The following is a 17,629-nucleotide window of genomic DNA, read 5'->3' on the forward strand; positions in this document are numbered from 1 at the left end:
TTTACTATGAGGGAATTTGTGCGACGTTTGTTATTTTTAATAATGAAGTTTAATTTATTTTTTCTAGTTATATATATATATATATATATATATATATATATATACATATATATATATATATATATATATATATATATATATATATATATATATATATATATATATATATATATATATATATATATAGGGAAATGATCAAATGAGAACACCTAAAAGGTTGAGAACGCGAGAACAGGTATATTCATTTGTGATTTCATGTATTCATTTGTGGAGAAATGATTAATTTTTACGCACAATCAACATGAATATGCTTTTTCTCTTCAATTGAAATTAAAGATGTAAAAATTTATCATTTCTCCACAAATGAATACATGGAATCACAAATAAATATACTATGTTCTCGCGTTTTCAACCTTTTTGGTGTTCTCATTTGATCCTATTCCTATATATATCTTATAAAAGAAATCGTACTATTTCTAAAAATAGATTCAATATAATAATAATAATTTTTTAAAACGTTCAAGTACTTAAGCTTAAAGTACAACATACCATTAATATAATAATATTATAATATAAATCTTACAAATAATAATTCCATAGGTACAAATATTTGATTCATCAGGATAATATTTTTGAATTAGTATCCCTTCATTTCAGGGATTGAATTGAAACTCCTTATTTTTAGCAATTGAATTGCCATTTTCAACAACCAAATCAATCAAAAACACATCATAACACACAAGAGACGCGTTAAATAAATGCATCTCCTCTCCTAGCCAATTAAAACCCTAAAAGCGTTGAATCCCCACCCACTGATAATCTTAGTTCTTATTGGGTCAAAATATGGTTTATACTTTACTTTTCTGGGTAGTTATATTTTCGTGTAAAATTTTATGAATTTATGGCCTACTTTACGGCCGTAAACACCTTACGGCCGTAAACTCATTTACGGCCCATGTGTGTCCGGCCCATATTCAAGTATAAATAGAGGTGTTAGGGTGAGGAGTAAAGATTGATGAACTAGAAAGAGTTTATGGCCAGAGAGAAACATGAGCTTTTTTGTGTGTGTGAATCTTTTGTATAAGGAACTTAATTTATATCATCAATATATTCAAGATTCAACTTATTCTTCTTCTCCTTCTCTTCTTATTTGATCTGACATCATCCGTTTGATTGGGATTCCGCACCATCAAACGGATCTGACTGATACACGGGCAAATTAGGGACTTACAGTTTTATGTAATTGTCGTCCTCTATCTATAAACTTCATGTCTTTGTTTTTTGTTATAACTTCATCCATTGTAACCAACCCTATATCATGTATCTCACCACCACACACCAACGACTTTTCTCTTCCTCCACCTCCGTCCCTCTAAAAAACCCAAAACGACGACATCACGTGACATGCGCAAGGTCCTCACCGTCGTCACCTCTCCTTTCACTCACTTGATCAACATAACAGGTTCGTTTTCCGATTTCACAAATTTTAGTTCTTGACATTTTATTTTCCCAAGTTTGATTTTGATTTCTACGATATGGATCTTTTTCTCATCCATGCATTATATTTGTCCATGAAACTGAAATGTGACTATTTTACCCTTTGATATTCTGGTTCGAAATTAACCCTCTTTTTAACTATGTTTGTGCATTTAACAGATGATCGTCATCCTTGAAATTGAAATTGGTGGATTGAAGATCATGTTATCTCTCCCACCCTGAGAAGGAGGAGATAGGTGGATAACCTACTTCTCGTTGCTCCATAAGTCCTCCTGTTACATGATGCCATCTTCACATCCCCTATTCGTGAACCCTAAAAGTTTGAAAGAATGCTTTGTCTTTCAGGGTTGTACATAAAACTAAACGAAAAAAATGTCTTTTTTCATATGATTACACAAAAATTGGCTTAATCGATTTCTTATTTCTTCCATTTTTTAACTTTGTTCCTTATAGTAGATTGTTTACTTTGTAATTGTTGGATTTCGATTTTCAGATATAGCTGGAGAAAGAACGGCTACACCCAATTGCTTGTTGTGAGGTAAGTACCACAAAATTCAGGAATTACTCATATGTCTAGCTTGTAAACTGTGTAATTGTTGACCCAATCATACAAGATTTAAGCTTATTACTTTTAGATTGACAAATCTGATTCTTTTTGTTAGTCTTTGAAGTTAGACGATTTTTGGAACATGTGTGTTTTGATTTTTGGAACGACCTGGTTTCCGTCTCACCAATCAATAATCCTAAAACAGGGGAACTATGATTTTATTTTTAATTTTAAATTTCGATCTTATAAAGAGGAGTATGATGATGATAGATGATATTTTGTGTTTTTTATCCACAGTATTTTGTCTGTCTTTTAAGTTAGACAATGGTGTTTCCTTTCTTTGTTAGTCCTTTACCATAGTGGATATTATTCATAAATCTAGTGTGTCGTGACATTTGGATAGTGCTTTAAGATTTCCAGAGCACACTTCCAAATGAATATTAGGTCAACATAATTGTTGATGAAATAAAGCAGGTGATGAGTTGTATGTAGAGGATAGATGGCTACTTAAAGCAGGTGATGAGTTGTACGTAGAGGATGGATGGCTACTTAATTAAACAGGAAAATGAAAAAGAAGAACATTAACACTTTAATTCTTTAATAGCCATTTTAGGTTATCCCTTCTACATTTTCTTGATTTTGACGAATCAAGTTTATGAAAAAGAAACTTGAATTTCTCTCTATCTCTACTGTAGAAGCATGGAGTCATCTCCATTTTAGTTTTGCGTTTTTTTATATTGAGTTACTCATAATCTGAGGTGAAACCACTTCTGTTGGCTCATTTGTTCAAGCATTTTATTGTTTTTGTTTTTCTTCTGATTTCACAATGATTTTTCTTTTTGATTTAATAGGTTGGAACATATTGGTCAGAGATAACGAGGGTTAAACCCTTACCATTATTTTATCTTTGGGCCTCCAACAACGATGAGGTAAACCCCTTAGTGTTTGTGGTATTTGACTGTCACATTTACTTTTATCTTTTTTCAAGGTTCATGAATCCTTCTTTGCTTTGTTGAATGTGGATACCCAGAACCTAGATGAACATAAAGTACTCTTCCTTAAGGTGTTTTAAAATATTGTTTTCTCTCTAGATTATTCGCTCATTAATTTGTGCATTGTTGAATGGTACTTAAGTCATTATACAAATATATGTTTTCTTTTCCTTTTCCACCATATTTTGTCTCTAATTTATATTTATGCTTGATTTAGTAGAATATGCAGGTATGATACCACAACTTGAGGCTTTTACACTAAACTAAACGGAAATCTGGTTGCTTACAACAAGCGGGGGAATCATGAAGAGGTATGGTCTGATCTATAAAAATAACCATGTTAACTTAACATGGTTCTTGATTTTGTTTTTTTTTAAATAACTGATTTAGTCCTTAATCTGTAGTTGTAGTTCTTTGATTAGTGCTTCAAATTTTTTGTTTTCTAATTAAAGCTTCATACATGAATCGTTGGGGCAAGTCAACCAAGAGATTGTAGGCGTAATACTGCCAAAACTTGTTTAGTTATGTATGTATATGTGCAACATAGTTACCAATATGTATGTAAAACTGTAAACCATGTTTTTAAGGAGACGATGATTATGAGGCTTGGGAGGGTAGTTTAGTCCTTATAATTGTTTTTTAGGTGGGAAAATTCAGTTAAGAGAGTTGTATGAATAAAATAATCTTGTTAGGAAGTAGTGGGGAGACCTATCTCTCAAGTATGGGAATTCATTTTTTTCTTTCTTGATTTTCTATCAAACCTGTATCAGAGTACATGTGCTTATATTTATTTGGTGTAAAATATTACATATTTATTTTATATATACGAAGATATTTTGACTGTACTAGAATGACTTGCATGATTTGTACATCTAACCTGGATCTTTTGCTAGAATAAGCTTCTTTTCTATTCAATTTTATGTCAACTGCATATATCAGATAATTAAACAAGTCAATCATGTTGTCAAGTATGAACCTTTGATATTTTACTTTTCACTACTTTAAACGCAGTGGAAGGCCTTAGCATAGTCAGCGAAAAACAAGTGTTGTTGGTAAATTGTAGAAATTGGTGGAAAATGTCACGTTTGAAGATTCAAAAGCTCTTCAACTTGATTTTTTGCATTTTGTAATTGAAGGAATTGGTATAAAAGTGAAACGTGTTTGCAAAAAGTGGCATGAAATCATAACTTCACTGCATAAATAAATGATTAGCCATGTACCTGTATTTTTGTTCTTAATAAGTGATTATGATGCTAATGGATGGTAATCTAAGAATACTGAAAAATAAAGGTAACTTTTTTTTTATTGCAGCCTGATCATTATAGAGCATATAAAAAGAAAGGATAATTTTCCTCACTTTTGGCTCCAAAGGATGATGTTTAATGGCTTGTACATTTGTATGAAAATTGCTCAAAAGATCCATGCAAAGAATGTTCATGCTTTAACTTGACAACACCACAATAGAGTGAGAGGGAAATGTAAAGTATTAAAAAAACACTAAAAGTATAATTTTAACCAAATATTGGACTTTATAAGTTTTTTTGTTTTTTGTTTTTTTTTATGCAGTTGGCTTTACAAGCATGACTTATTTTTGACGAAGTCTTTGATAAGCATTGGGGGAAACCACTCGAATGGTGTTGCTGAATGATTTTTATTTTTTATTTGTTATGTTTTCCTTAGTGTTTTGTTTGGTTTTTGAATGTCACGTGTTTGCACATATCTTCTAAAGTCAAACAAGAAAAGAAAAGATAACTATGTTTGATAGAAAAAAGGACAAAATTGTACTTTGGATGATTTGCTTTGGTTCAAAATGTGTGGAAAATTTGAAACGATATCATGAACATATATATATATATATATATATATATATATATATATATATATATATATATATATATATATATATATATATATATATATATATATATATATGAACGTCTTTTATGGATCGTAGTTGTAATACAAAAGCAAATGGAGGGTTAATTTTTAATTTTAAAATCCATGTCATTTAAGTTAAGCTAAAATATGCATCTTAAATTTGAAGGGTCTTTCTATTTGAAATTTGGAAAGTTAAATAATTGAAATCAATTTATCGTCATTGGGCCAAATTAGATTTCAAAAGATGGCAACGTACTTTTGTTAAACCTATAACAATGGCAACTTACTTTTGTTAACCCGAAAATAACAACTTACTTTGTCCCAAAACAAGAAAATACTTTTTTTAATCCAAAACATCAACATACTAATTGTCAAACTGAAACCGCTCACCAAAATAAATATATCCACCACATCCTTATTAAAAGTCCAATCGAGAATAATATGTATTTGTTTTGTGTTTCTTAAAATATAACATGTTTTCAAATACAACTAATTTCCGAAATAAATTAGTTGGTGTCCGTCGCATTGCGCGGGTAGACGGCTAGTATATATATATATATATATATATATATATATATATATATATATATATATATATATATATATATATATATATATATATAGATATATATATATGGTTGAGTATTTTTTTATTGCATGCATTGTTTCATCTAATTTTTATGTTTATAACAGTAGGTGTGATGGAAAAAAGCAGAAAGTATCGCAACTGGACAATAACCGAAGATGCAAAGCTCGTGGAAACATTGATAAATATGGTGAACATGAGAGGATTTAAAGTAGATAATGGTTTTAAATCTAGATACTTACAACATCTATAAAACACGGTGAAGGAAAAAATTCCTAGCTTGGGTAAACCCCACATTGAGTTAGTGATCAAAACCATGAAAAAAGATTGGCAAGCCGTTTATGATACGGTGAATGATATGAACACAAATGGTTTTGGTTATGATAGATCTACTCATTTTGTAACAGCTGAACCAACAGTTTGGGATTCTTACATACATGTACAATATGAAAACTTTTATATATTTTGTTACTTCTTAATTATCTATATTATAATTTTATGTGCTAACCTTTTCTGATGCAAAATATGTTCATAAAGAGACAGAGAAACGGAGAAATAAGATATTTTCTCATTAAGATGATTTATGTATCAATTTTTGAAAGGATATAGCTCTAAGAGAATAAAGCCAAAGATTTTGCCTAAATTGAAGGAGGTGCAAACAATGAAGAACAATCTGAACAAATAGAATATGATTTTGAAGAACAACCCACATAAAATGAAGAATCTCCATACATAGGCTCAAAGAAGAGAAAAAGAGTTGATGTTGTTATTAAGGAAATAACTATTGCAACAAACGCCTTTGGAGAAAAACTTGAAAAAGCAGCTAATAGCACGAATCAAGCAATACTAGGAGAAACATAAATAAAAAAATATAAAAACTTCGATGATGATTCCTGAAATTACAAAAATGCAGTCATTGAGTGTTTTAGATAAATCATGTAGGAAAATAATGCGTGGTACGGAAACTGTGTTAAGTTTTTGAAATCTGAAAGGAGAAGACCGGGAGGATTTTGTGAGGTTCATGTTGGAAGAGTGATATGATTAAGAACTAGATATCTAGACATTATTTTACATAGTGGTTGGTTAACCTTTTTTTTTAATTTTAGATTGGAAATAATAAATGACATTTGTTGATTTATATTATTATATATAATCGTTTTATTTCTATTTAAAATTATTTTTATGATTTTTATGTGTTCGACGAAATACATGTTAGTTATTTTTTAATTTATGTTTTATAAAAGAGTTCAATAAAAAATGTTGTAATTATATAAAACTTCGTTATGTTTATTAAAAGTATATATGTAACGTAAAAAAATCACTAAAAATGGTATTTTTTTTGTCAAATTACAAAAATCATTTTTCAATTCTTTTGAGAAATCAGCAAACCAAACAGAAAACATATTTCATTACAGACAAAATTACATAAATGGTCCTCATGGTTGACAATATCGACCAATTATGGTCCTTATGACGAATTCTTTACACAGATGGTCCCTGTGGTTTCAAAATCTTGCAAAGACGGTCCTTTTGACTAACGGCGTTAACTTTTTCAGTTAAGTCCTATGTGAAATGACATATTTGCCCTTCATGCATAAGGACGCTTTATGTAATATGTTTCTACCATAGGGACCATTTATGTAATTTTCTCTATTATTTATTATTTTTTTATTTATTTTAATTATATATTTATGGATTTAGATTTGTTTAAATATATATATATATATATATATATATATATATATATATATATATATATATACACACACTAGCCGTTTACCCGCGCAAACCGGCGGGCGACAAATAGTTTGTTTCGACAATTAATTTTTTTCGATGGAGAATGATTATTTTCAATTCAATCATTAGTTTTTTTTGGAAACATGTCATATTAAAAATAAAGAAAATTCATGAAATGACCAAATTATAGGGTGTTGAGTATTTATTTGGATGAAAAAAGATCTTGTCAAAACTTTGGAAGAGAAGATTTATAGGAGTTTGTTTAAATTTTAATATTATTTTATTAGTGATTAGTTGTAGAATTAGTTTAATGATTTGAACGTCTTACAAAAATATTATTATTTTATTCAATTTATTTTTAGAAATAGTGGAATTTCTTTTATAAGATAGTAAAGATATATATATATATATATATATATATATATATATATATATATATATATATATATATATATATATACACACACATGCTAACATTTTTTAATGTTTTGCTCAAATTATTTTTTCTAATCTTTTTGACATTTTCTTCAAGTAAATTTATTAATGTTTTTTATTTTGATGTTTTATTCGAATATTATTTATTTATTTATTTGCGTTATGTTCGAATACATTTTTCAACTATATAAGGTTGTATAATTATTATTTTTGTAAACTAATTTATTAACATTTTTTATAAAAATGTGTAAAATGTTTGTTAAACGTGAATATGATTAATATAGATTAGGTAGACTTAGGCTAAGCTGAGATCGACTCACAATGTTGCCGAGAACGACCAAGTCATTTCACATTGGATTTAAATGTAATTATTTCGAGTTATTTTTTTTGTTTTTAGCAGTGTTGTAAAAAATCACAACACAAGGGCCTCTAATCGGTCAGGTAGCGTTTAGTGATTAATCGGGACCTAGTTGTGATTTTTTACAACACTGCTAAAAAAAACTCAAAATAATATTCACGTTTAACAAACATTAATCATATTCACATTTAACAAACATTTTACACTTTTTAAAAAATCTGAGATTAATCTACCTAATCTATATTAATCATTTTCACGTTTAACAAACATTTTACACTTTTTTTAGAAAAAATGTTAATAAATTAGTTTACAAAAATGATAAATATACAACTTTAGATAATTAAATATTTGAATTAAAAAATAATAATTATATAACCTGATAAAAGAAAAAAAAAATGAAAACATAATTGAAAGTGAATTAAATTACGAATTATAATTACAATAGCCGTGAAATCCTTTAACAAATATAAACATACTATATGTTGAAAAATGTATTCGAACATAACGTCAAAAAAATAAATAAATAATATTCGAATAAAACATCAAAATAAAAAACATTAATAAATTTACTTGAAGAAAATGTCAAAAAGATTAGAAAAAATAATTTGAGCAAAACGTTAAAAAATGTTAGCATATATATATATATATATATATATATATATATATATATATATATATATATATATATATATATATATATATATATATATAAACAAATCTAAATCCATAAATATATAATTAAAATACATAAAAAAATAATAAATAATAGAGAAAATTACATAAATGGTCCCTATGGTAGAAACATATTACATAAAGCGTCCTTATGCATGAAGGGCAAATATGTCATTTTACATAGGACTTAACTGAAAAAGTTAACGCTGTTAGTCAAAAGGACCGTCTTTGCAAGATTTTGAAACCACAGGGACCATATGTGTAAAGAATTCGTCATAAGGACCATAATTGGTCGATTTTGTCAACCATGAGGACCATTTATGTAATTTTGTCTTCATTACATGTCAATCAAACGCATTTAAGTTTCTAATACATTCTAATTCCAATTCCTTTGACAGATTCTTTTCCTTTCAAAAACATTCTGCGAAATAAACGCAACCTAAGTATTTTTAAAACCTAATCCAAAACACTTTTCAAAATAAGGATGATAATTGATATAGATAGTAATGATTTCGTGCCGACATATTTAGAAAGTTTTTTTAATAGTTGTTTTCGTATCGTGTTTACTTACAAAACAAAGTTTTTGTTTGATTTTTTTAATAGCATGAGTTGAAACAAAGGAATGTTTGAGCTTACAAAACAAAGTTTTTGTTTGATTTTTTTAATAGCATGAGTTGAAACAAAGGAATGTTTGAATTTGTTGAGAGGATACTTACTTATTGTCACTTAGCAATATATGTTAAAGATAAGACTATTTATCAATCTAGGTTCTGGGTATCCACATTCAACAAAGCAAAGAAGGATTCATGAACCTTGAAAAAAGATAAAAGTAAATGTGACAGTCAAATACCACAAACACTAAGGGGTTTACCTCATCGTTGTTGGAGGCCCAAAGATAAAATAATGGTAAGGGTTTAACTCCTCGTTATCTCTGACCAATATGTTCCAACCTATTAAATCAAAAAGAAAAATCATTGTGAAATCAGAAGAAAAACAAAAACAATAAAACGCTTGAACAAATGAGCCAACAGAAGTAGTTTCACCTCAGATTATGAGTAACTCAATATAAAAAAACGCAAAACTAAAATGGAGATGACTCCATGCTTCTACAGTAGAGATAGAGAGAAATTCAAGTTTCTTTTTCATAAACTTGATTCGTCAAAATCAAGAAAATGTAGAAGGGATAACCTAAAATGGCTATTAAAGAATTAAATTGTTAATGTTCTTCTTTTTCATTTTCCTGTTTAATTAAGTAGCCATCCATCCTGTACATACAACTCATCACCTGCTTTAAGTAGCCATTCATCCTCTACATACAACTCATCACCTGCTTTATTTCATCAACAATTATGTTGACCTAATATTCATTTGGAAGTGTGCTCTGGAAATCTTAAAGCACTATCCAAATGTCACGACACTCTAGATTTATGAATAATATCCATTATGGTAAAGGACTAACAAAGAAAGGAAACACCATCGTCTAACTTAAAAGACGGACAAAATACTGTGGATAAAAAACACAAAATATCATCTATCATCATCATACTCCTCTTTATAAGATCGAAATTTAAAATTAAACATAAAATCATAGTTCCCCTGTTTTAGGATTATTGAGTGGTGAGACGGAAACTAGGTCGTTCCAAAAATCAAAACACACATGTTCCAAAAATCGTCTAACTTCAAAGACTAACAAAAAGAATCAGATTTGTCAATCTAAAAGTAATAAGCTTAAATCTTGTATGATTGGGTCAACAATTACACACTTTACAAGCTAGACATATGAGTAATTCCTGAATTTAGTGGTACTCACCTCACAACAAGCAATTGGGTGTAGCAGTTCTTTCTCCAGCTGTATCTGAAAATCAAAATCCAACAATTACAAAGTAAACAATCTACTATAAGGAACAAAGTTAAAAAAATGGAAGAAATAAGAAATCGATTAAGCCAATTTTTGTGTAATCATATGAAAAAAAGACATTTTTTTCCGTTTAATTTTATGTACAACCCTGAAAGACAAAGCATTCTTTCAAACTTTTAGGGTTCACGAATAGGGGATGTGAAGATGGCATCATGTAACAGGAGGACTTATGGAGCAACGAGAAGTAGGTCATCCACCTATATCCTCCTTCTGAGGGTGGGAGAGATAACATGATCTTCAATCCACCGATTTCAATTTCAAGGATGATGATCATCTGTTAAATGCACAAACATAGTTAAAAAGAGGGTTAATTTTGAACCAAAATATCAAAGGGTAAAATAGTCACATTTCAGTTTCATGGACAAATATAATGCATGGATGAGAAAAAGATCCATATCGTAGAAATCAAAATCAAACTTGGGAAAATAAAATGTCAAAAACTAAAATTTGAAATCGGAAAACGAACCTGTTATGTTGATCAAGTGAGTGAAAGGAGAGGTGATGACGGTGAGGACGTTGCGCATGTCACGTGGTGTCGTCGTTTTGGGTTTTTTAGAGGGACGAAGGTAGAGGAAGAGAAAAGTCGTTGGTGTGTGGTGGTGAGATACATGATATAGGGTTGGTTACAATGGATGAAGTTATAACAAAAAACAAAGACATGGAGTTTATAGATAGAGGACGACAATTACATAGAACTAAGATTATCAGTGGGCGGGGATTCAACGCTTTTAGGGTTTTAATTGGTTGGGAGAGGAGATGCATTTATATAACGCGTCTCTTGTGTGTTATGATGTGTTTTTGATTGATTTGGTTGTTGAAAATGGCAATTCAATTGCTAAAAATGAGGAGTTTCAATTCAATCCCTGAAATGAAGGGATACTAATTCAAAAATATTATCCTAATCAAATATTTGTACCTATGGCATTATTATTTGTAAGATTTATATTATAATATTATTATATTAATGGTTTGTTGTACTTTAAGCTTAAGTACTTGAACGTCTTAAAAATTATTATTATTATATTGAATCTATTTTTAGAAACAGTACGATTTCATTTATAAGATAGTAAAGATATATATATATATATATATATATATATATATATATATATATATATATATAAGATTAAATGAGAATAAAAAAAAGATTTAAGAACCCTAAAAACCATTATTTTTAGTTTATATACTTAAAGATAAATATGTTATTTTGTCAAATATATGTTTGCAAACTTTATAAATGACATATTTGTCCATTAATTGTTAAAGAAAATGAATGGCATCATCGTAAATAAATGAAAATTTTAACCTATTTTTTGAAACATATTACATTATCTGAGTTTTAGATCTAAAGTTATAACCTTACAACTTTCTCCTTCTCTATTTGATTAAGAAACCTAACTATTTTTTTTCTCTTTTAAAGCAAAAAACTCTAGCAATGTCTGATGCCTTGTTCCTTCGGCGACTCTGTCGTCGCCGACTCTACTACCTCCATTATAGTGTCCTCCTTCGTCCATGGTGGATCTGCTTCATTTTTGTTGTTTTCTCTCCTCTCATAAAATAATATTGTCAGACATTACCATATCACCACTGTTGCTTCAAATATGCTCCGACAAAGATCCACAAAAACCTCTAGATTCACTCAGATCTGGTTCGTTGCCACTTTCCCCCATTAGATTTGAAATCTAAACTATCTCAACCACTCATCTCCTCCAGATCTATCGTGAACCACCACCATAACTACCACCACTGCTTCCACTGTCAACAACCATCACTGATCTATTTTTTTGTGGTCTGATAGAATTGTCAATGATTTAAAGCAAATAAGCTAAAAAGATCGAACAATAAAAAGAAATATCATTGTTAAATATTTAAATTTGAATATTTTAGGGATGCAAATTATTTTTCACAAAAATAGAAAGACTATTGTCATTGAAATAGGATAACAATACATACCCATAGGCTAAGCACTTCCTCGTTTTATATGTATTTTCATATTTTGTTTAACCTGAGGTTAAGTAATCTTTCTGCAACTGTGATCTATGCCCCATCTTATCTTTATCTGGATCACAAAAGGAGTCAGTTACATTTGCATGTCATTTGAACTCGATTTAGTTCATTTTGTGAAAAACTGAGATATGATTCCGAAAAGAATCATTAAAAATCAAAAAAGAAAGAAGAATAAGATTCTATCCAATATTAGACCTTGAAACAGAACCTTGTTGAGCAAAAAAGATGTATTCGGATACAATGGATATGCTCTGGGACGGAAGGATTCGAACCTCCGAATAGCGGGACCAAAACCCGTTGCCTTACCACTTGGCTACGCCCCATTTATATTGTTATTGGACACTAATACTAATAAAGAATAATATTGGTATTAAGTGTTCGTCAATTCTAGCCCAACTATCTATAGAAAATCTTTCTTCTTTATAGAATATATTATAGATTCGTGCTAGGATTTTGACATGTGTATCTCTAGAATTCAACTGAATTTATTGATCATTACATACAATTCAATTAAGATATTGTATGAAAGTATGATTTCTTCTATTCTCCTTTGAGAATTGGAGGATTTTTGATTGAGCGGAAAAAGAAGGAGCTTTTTGTCTACCTTACTTTCTTCATTTTTCCTTATATAAATAACTCAATCAAAATGCAATTATCTCGACGAACAAAATGTCTGTTATGCTTAATATCTTTAGTTTGATCTGTCTTAATTCTGCCCTTTATCCGAGTAGTCTTTTCTTCGCCAAATTGCCCGAAGCCTATGCTTTTTTGAATCCAATCGTAGATGTTATGCCAGTCATACCCCTGTTCTTTTTTCTTTTAGCCTTTGTTTGGCAAGCTGCTGTAAGTTTTCGATAAGATCTTGAATATTATCTTAGAAAATTCATGATTTATTCGAGAAATTTTTTGGAATAATAGCTTGGTCTACGGCGGGATTAACCGCATTTTATATGTGTCGGATCTATTTACTTACTTTTGAAGGAGATTTAAACGTTCGTTTTCAAAATTATAGTGGAAAAAGGAATACCCCCTTCTATTCAATATCTCTATGGGGTAAAGAAGGTTCGAAGATAAGTAACAAAAACTTTAGTTTGGTAACTTTATTAAAAATGAAGAAGAATCCACGTCCTTCTTTTTTTCAAATAATAAAGTATATAAAATTGATGAGAATGTAAGAAATATGATACAACCCTTTCTTTCTATTCCGCATTTTGGCAATACCAAGACGTATTCGTATCCTTATGAATCGGATAATACTATGTTATTCCCAATACTTATATTGATTCTATTTACTTTGTTCGTTGGATTCTTAGGAATTCTTTTCAATCAAGACGTTGATATATTATCCAAATGGTTAAACCCGTCTATAAATCTTTTACATCAAAATTCAAATAATTCGATAGATTGGTATGAATTTAGTAAAGATGCATTTTTTTCAGTCAGTATAGCCTCTTTCGGAATATTTACAATTCAATGATGAATGATGTATTAATTAGAGTCTATTAGAGTATTTAATAATATATAAATATAGTAAGATAATAGAATAAATCTATAAGTAGAGGCTATAGAGCGGGTAACGGGAATCAAACCCACATCGTTAGCTTGGAAGGCTAGGGGTTATAGTCGATGTCGATTCATCATTTTTAACGTCTCTAATTCAAAACCGAACATGAAACTTTGGTTTCATTCGGCTCCTTTATGGAAAATGGATAAATTGCTAGATTTCAGATGTGAACCAACTTACAAAAAAAAATGATACCCATAACATCTATGTCAGCTTTTTGTTTGAATATATTCAATTCAAAACGACTCGCTTTATAGATGATCCCTCTAGAAGAAGGCAATTCTAACAATCTTTCTAGTTACTTCGTTCTTTATTTCTATTTGAGAGGGTCCTAAGGAAAAGGATTTTATTTCCACCGAGCTAAAATAATATGTCAATGTCTCTAGTAAACTAAAGATATTCTTTAATAGCTATTTTGCTTCAATTTATTCACTACAAATGCAAACAAAAATTGAAGATTTAGTTACGATTAGAAATTAGAAATCTACTTTTGTATCTTCATCCATGGATTCTTTATTACTTGAAATGAAACTTGACTTCTGAGTTCTTATCAATAGTTGAAGAAATCAAATCAAAAGAATTATTTTTTTGTGTTTTAAATGAAATCAACAGGCTATAATGAGCGGTATTCTATGAGATCCGAGAGTATGGTAAGAAATTTCTTACCATACTCTCTATTAGTGTTATAGTAGTGTATAAAGTTGTACTTTACTTTCTAATAAAGTTGGTATACTATATTAGCTTCTATCTTCAATATATGTAGTGATCAATCCATATATGGAATTAACGTAGGACCCAATTCTCTTGAATTCGGGACCACTATTCGAAATCTTAGTGAAACACTGGATTTGTTATCTCATGTCTGCTTTTCGTGAAAAAATACCAATTGAAGTGGAGGGTTTTTTCAAACAACAAGGGGCTGGGTCAACTATTAAATCAAATGATATTGAGCATGTTTCCCATCTCTTCTCGAGAAACAAGTCGGCTATTTCTTTGCAAAATTGTGCTCAATTTCATATGTGGCAATTCCGCCAAGATCTCTTCGTTAGTTGGGGAAGAATCCGCCCGAATCGGATCTTTTGAGGAACGTATCGAGAGAGAATTTGATTTGGTTAGACAATGTGTGGTTGGTAAACAAGGATTGGTTTTTTCGCAAGGTACTGAATGTATCGTCAAATATTCAATATGATTCCACAAGATCTAGTTTCGTTCAAGTAAGGGATTCTAGCCAATTGAAAGGATCTTCTGATCCATCCAGAGATCATTTTGATTCCATTAGTAATGAGGCTTCGGAATATCACACATTGATCAATCAAAGAGAGATTCAACAACTAAAAGAAAGATTGATTCTTTGGGATCCCTCCTTTCTTCAAACGGAAGGAACAGAGATAGAATCAAACCGATTCCCGAAATGCCTTTTTGGATATTCCTCAATGTCTGATGAGATGTGATGAAAATCGTCTTTTACTAATGGTCAGTGAAACCATATCTAGCAACTTCGGTGAGTTGCGAGGACCCACCACAACCGCTTCCATCCATATCCATTTCATCTTCGATTCCTCTAGATTTGCTTCATCTACGACCACCTCCAGCCATCTTCTTTGTCTTCGGTCACCACCCCGCCGTGTCTCTACCATATGTGCTCTACATTCAGATATGGATAATCTTCCTTTTGACATGTAACTTTTTGAATGATCTTCATATCTTAAAACTTATATTTTCTTCTTGAAAAAAATCAGTAAGCACTGCCAAATTTACTTTAAATAAATTTTGAATTAAAAAAGCATTAGTATCCACATTTGTTTTATTAAGCTGTGAACGAGTCCTAAAATGCTATATTAAACTATAAATTTTGTGTGGTACACACGAGGTGACCTCCAACTTTTCTAGATGGGGGCAAATAAAAATAGACTATCGAAAAATATTTATTACTTTATTAGTTACGTAAGTTTAATACATAATGATGAAATGACTAAATTTATTTTACCACATTTATACCATTGTATATTAAATATATTTGTAATATTATCCATGAAATTCAATAAATTTAAATAGTTAAATTACAATCACCATTAAAGATTAAAGTGGTTTTTTACAACAACAAACGTGTTAATTTAACCTAAATGTCTAGACCTAAAGCTTTAATTACTAAAAAAACTATATATATATATATATATATATATATATATATATATATATATATATATATATATATATATATATATATATATATATATATATATATATATATATATATATATATATATAACCTAAATGTCTAGACCTAAAGCTTTAATTAGTAAAAAAACTATATATATATATATATATATATATATATATATATATATATATATATATATATAGGGAAGAGTTATATGGAAAATGAATAATTAGGGCAACACATATTTGAACCAATGAAAACATGACAACACATCACTTCCACAATAAATTCCACAATAGATTACTTGTGAAGAAAGAAATGGACACGTGTCATTTGATTATTGGTTCCGGTAGATGTTGCCCTAGTTATTTGTTTTCCACAGAACTCATTCCTATATATATATATATATATATATATATATATATATATATATATATATATATATATATATATATATATATATATATATATATATATATATATATATATATTTAGGGTTAGGTTCAATAGAGAACCATAATTAACCAAGGAAAAAAGGAACCAACCTTTTTTTCAACTTTTAGAACTTATGTTTTATCAAAAAAAAAATACAAAAATTCATAACTTTTTTATCAATTTTCCAATGATATCAAATTCGATTTTTTTACGTAAAATTCACAATGTGAATTTTTGAAAATTCACAACGTGAATCCGGATTCTCACGGTGAATCCGAAAAATAATTTTATGAATTTAGATATTTTAGATGGTTCTCTATTGAACTTTTCCATATATATATATATATATATATATATATATATATATATATATATATATATATATATATATATATATATATATATATATATATATATATATATATATATATGGCTAGGTTATTATATGGATGTTAAATTGTGTGGATGTAACGTTGATTGTAGACCAATCATTTTAGTTATCTTTAAAAAGTCATTATAAACTATTATTGAATTAAAGATAATTGAAAAATATTATCTAATTTCATTGAAAGGGTATTTTAGTTAATTAATATAAATTTAAAAAAGAAAAATTATGGATCTTATGGAATAATTAATTCTCTTAACTTTAAAATTCTAATTTTTCTGGATAATAATTCTATTAATTTATTCTAAAAAAATGTGTTTATAATTATCTTGAGAAAAAAAAACATTATATTCTGATAGAATACAATAAAAATATATTATCAAGATTAATAAGTTTGAATGAATACAAATTTTATATGAAACAAAATTTAATATTTTAGAATAAGAAATTACATTCA

The 17,629-nt window shown here is 28.8% G+C and overlaps 1 long non-coding RNA gene across 11 annotated transcripts; it reads left to right on the forward strand.

The window, feature by feature from the left end:
• Positions 1-1,279: 1,279 nt before the first annotated feature.
• Positions 1,280-4,830, forward strand: LOC111920091 (uncharacterized). 11 transcript variants are annotated; one of them, XR_002859716.3, is made up of 6 exons: positions 1,280-1,462; positions 1,657-2,035; positions 2,896-2,973; positions 3,254-3,347; positions 4,348-4,514; positions 4,603-4,830. It is a non-coding gene; the product is annotated as an uncharacterized LOC111920091 (long non-coding RNA). The 11 variants fall into 11 exon arrangements; XR_002859768.3 differs by having other exon boundaries at positions 4,348-4,501; XR_002859760.3 differs by having other exon boundaries at positions 1,281-1,462; positions 3,257-3,347.
• The last annotated feature ends 12,799 nt before the right edge of the window (positions 4,831-17,629 follow it).

Source organism: Lactuca sativa, chromosome 9 (assembly GCF_002870075.4).
Source record: "Lactuca sativa cultivar Salinas chromosome 9, Lsat_Salinas_v11, whole genome shotgun sequence".
Classification (NCBI taxonomy): domain Eukaryota; kingdom Viridiplantae; phylum Streptophyta; class Magnoliopsida; order Asterales; family Asteraceae; genus Lactuca; species Lactuca sativa.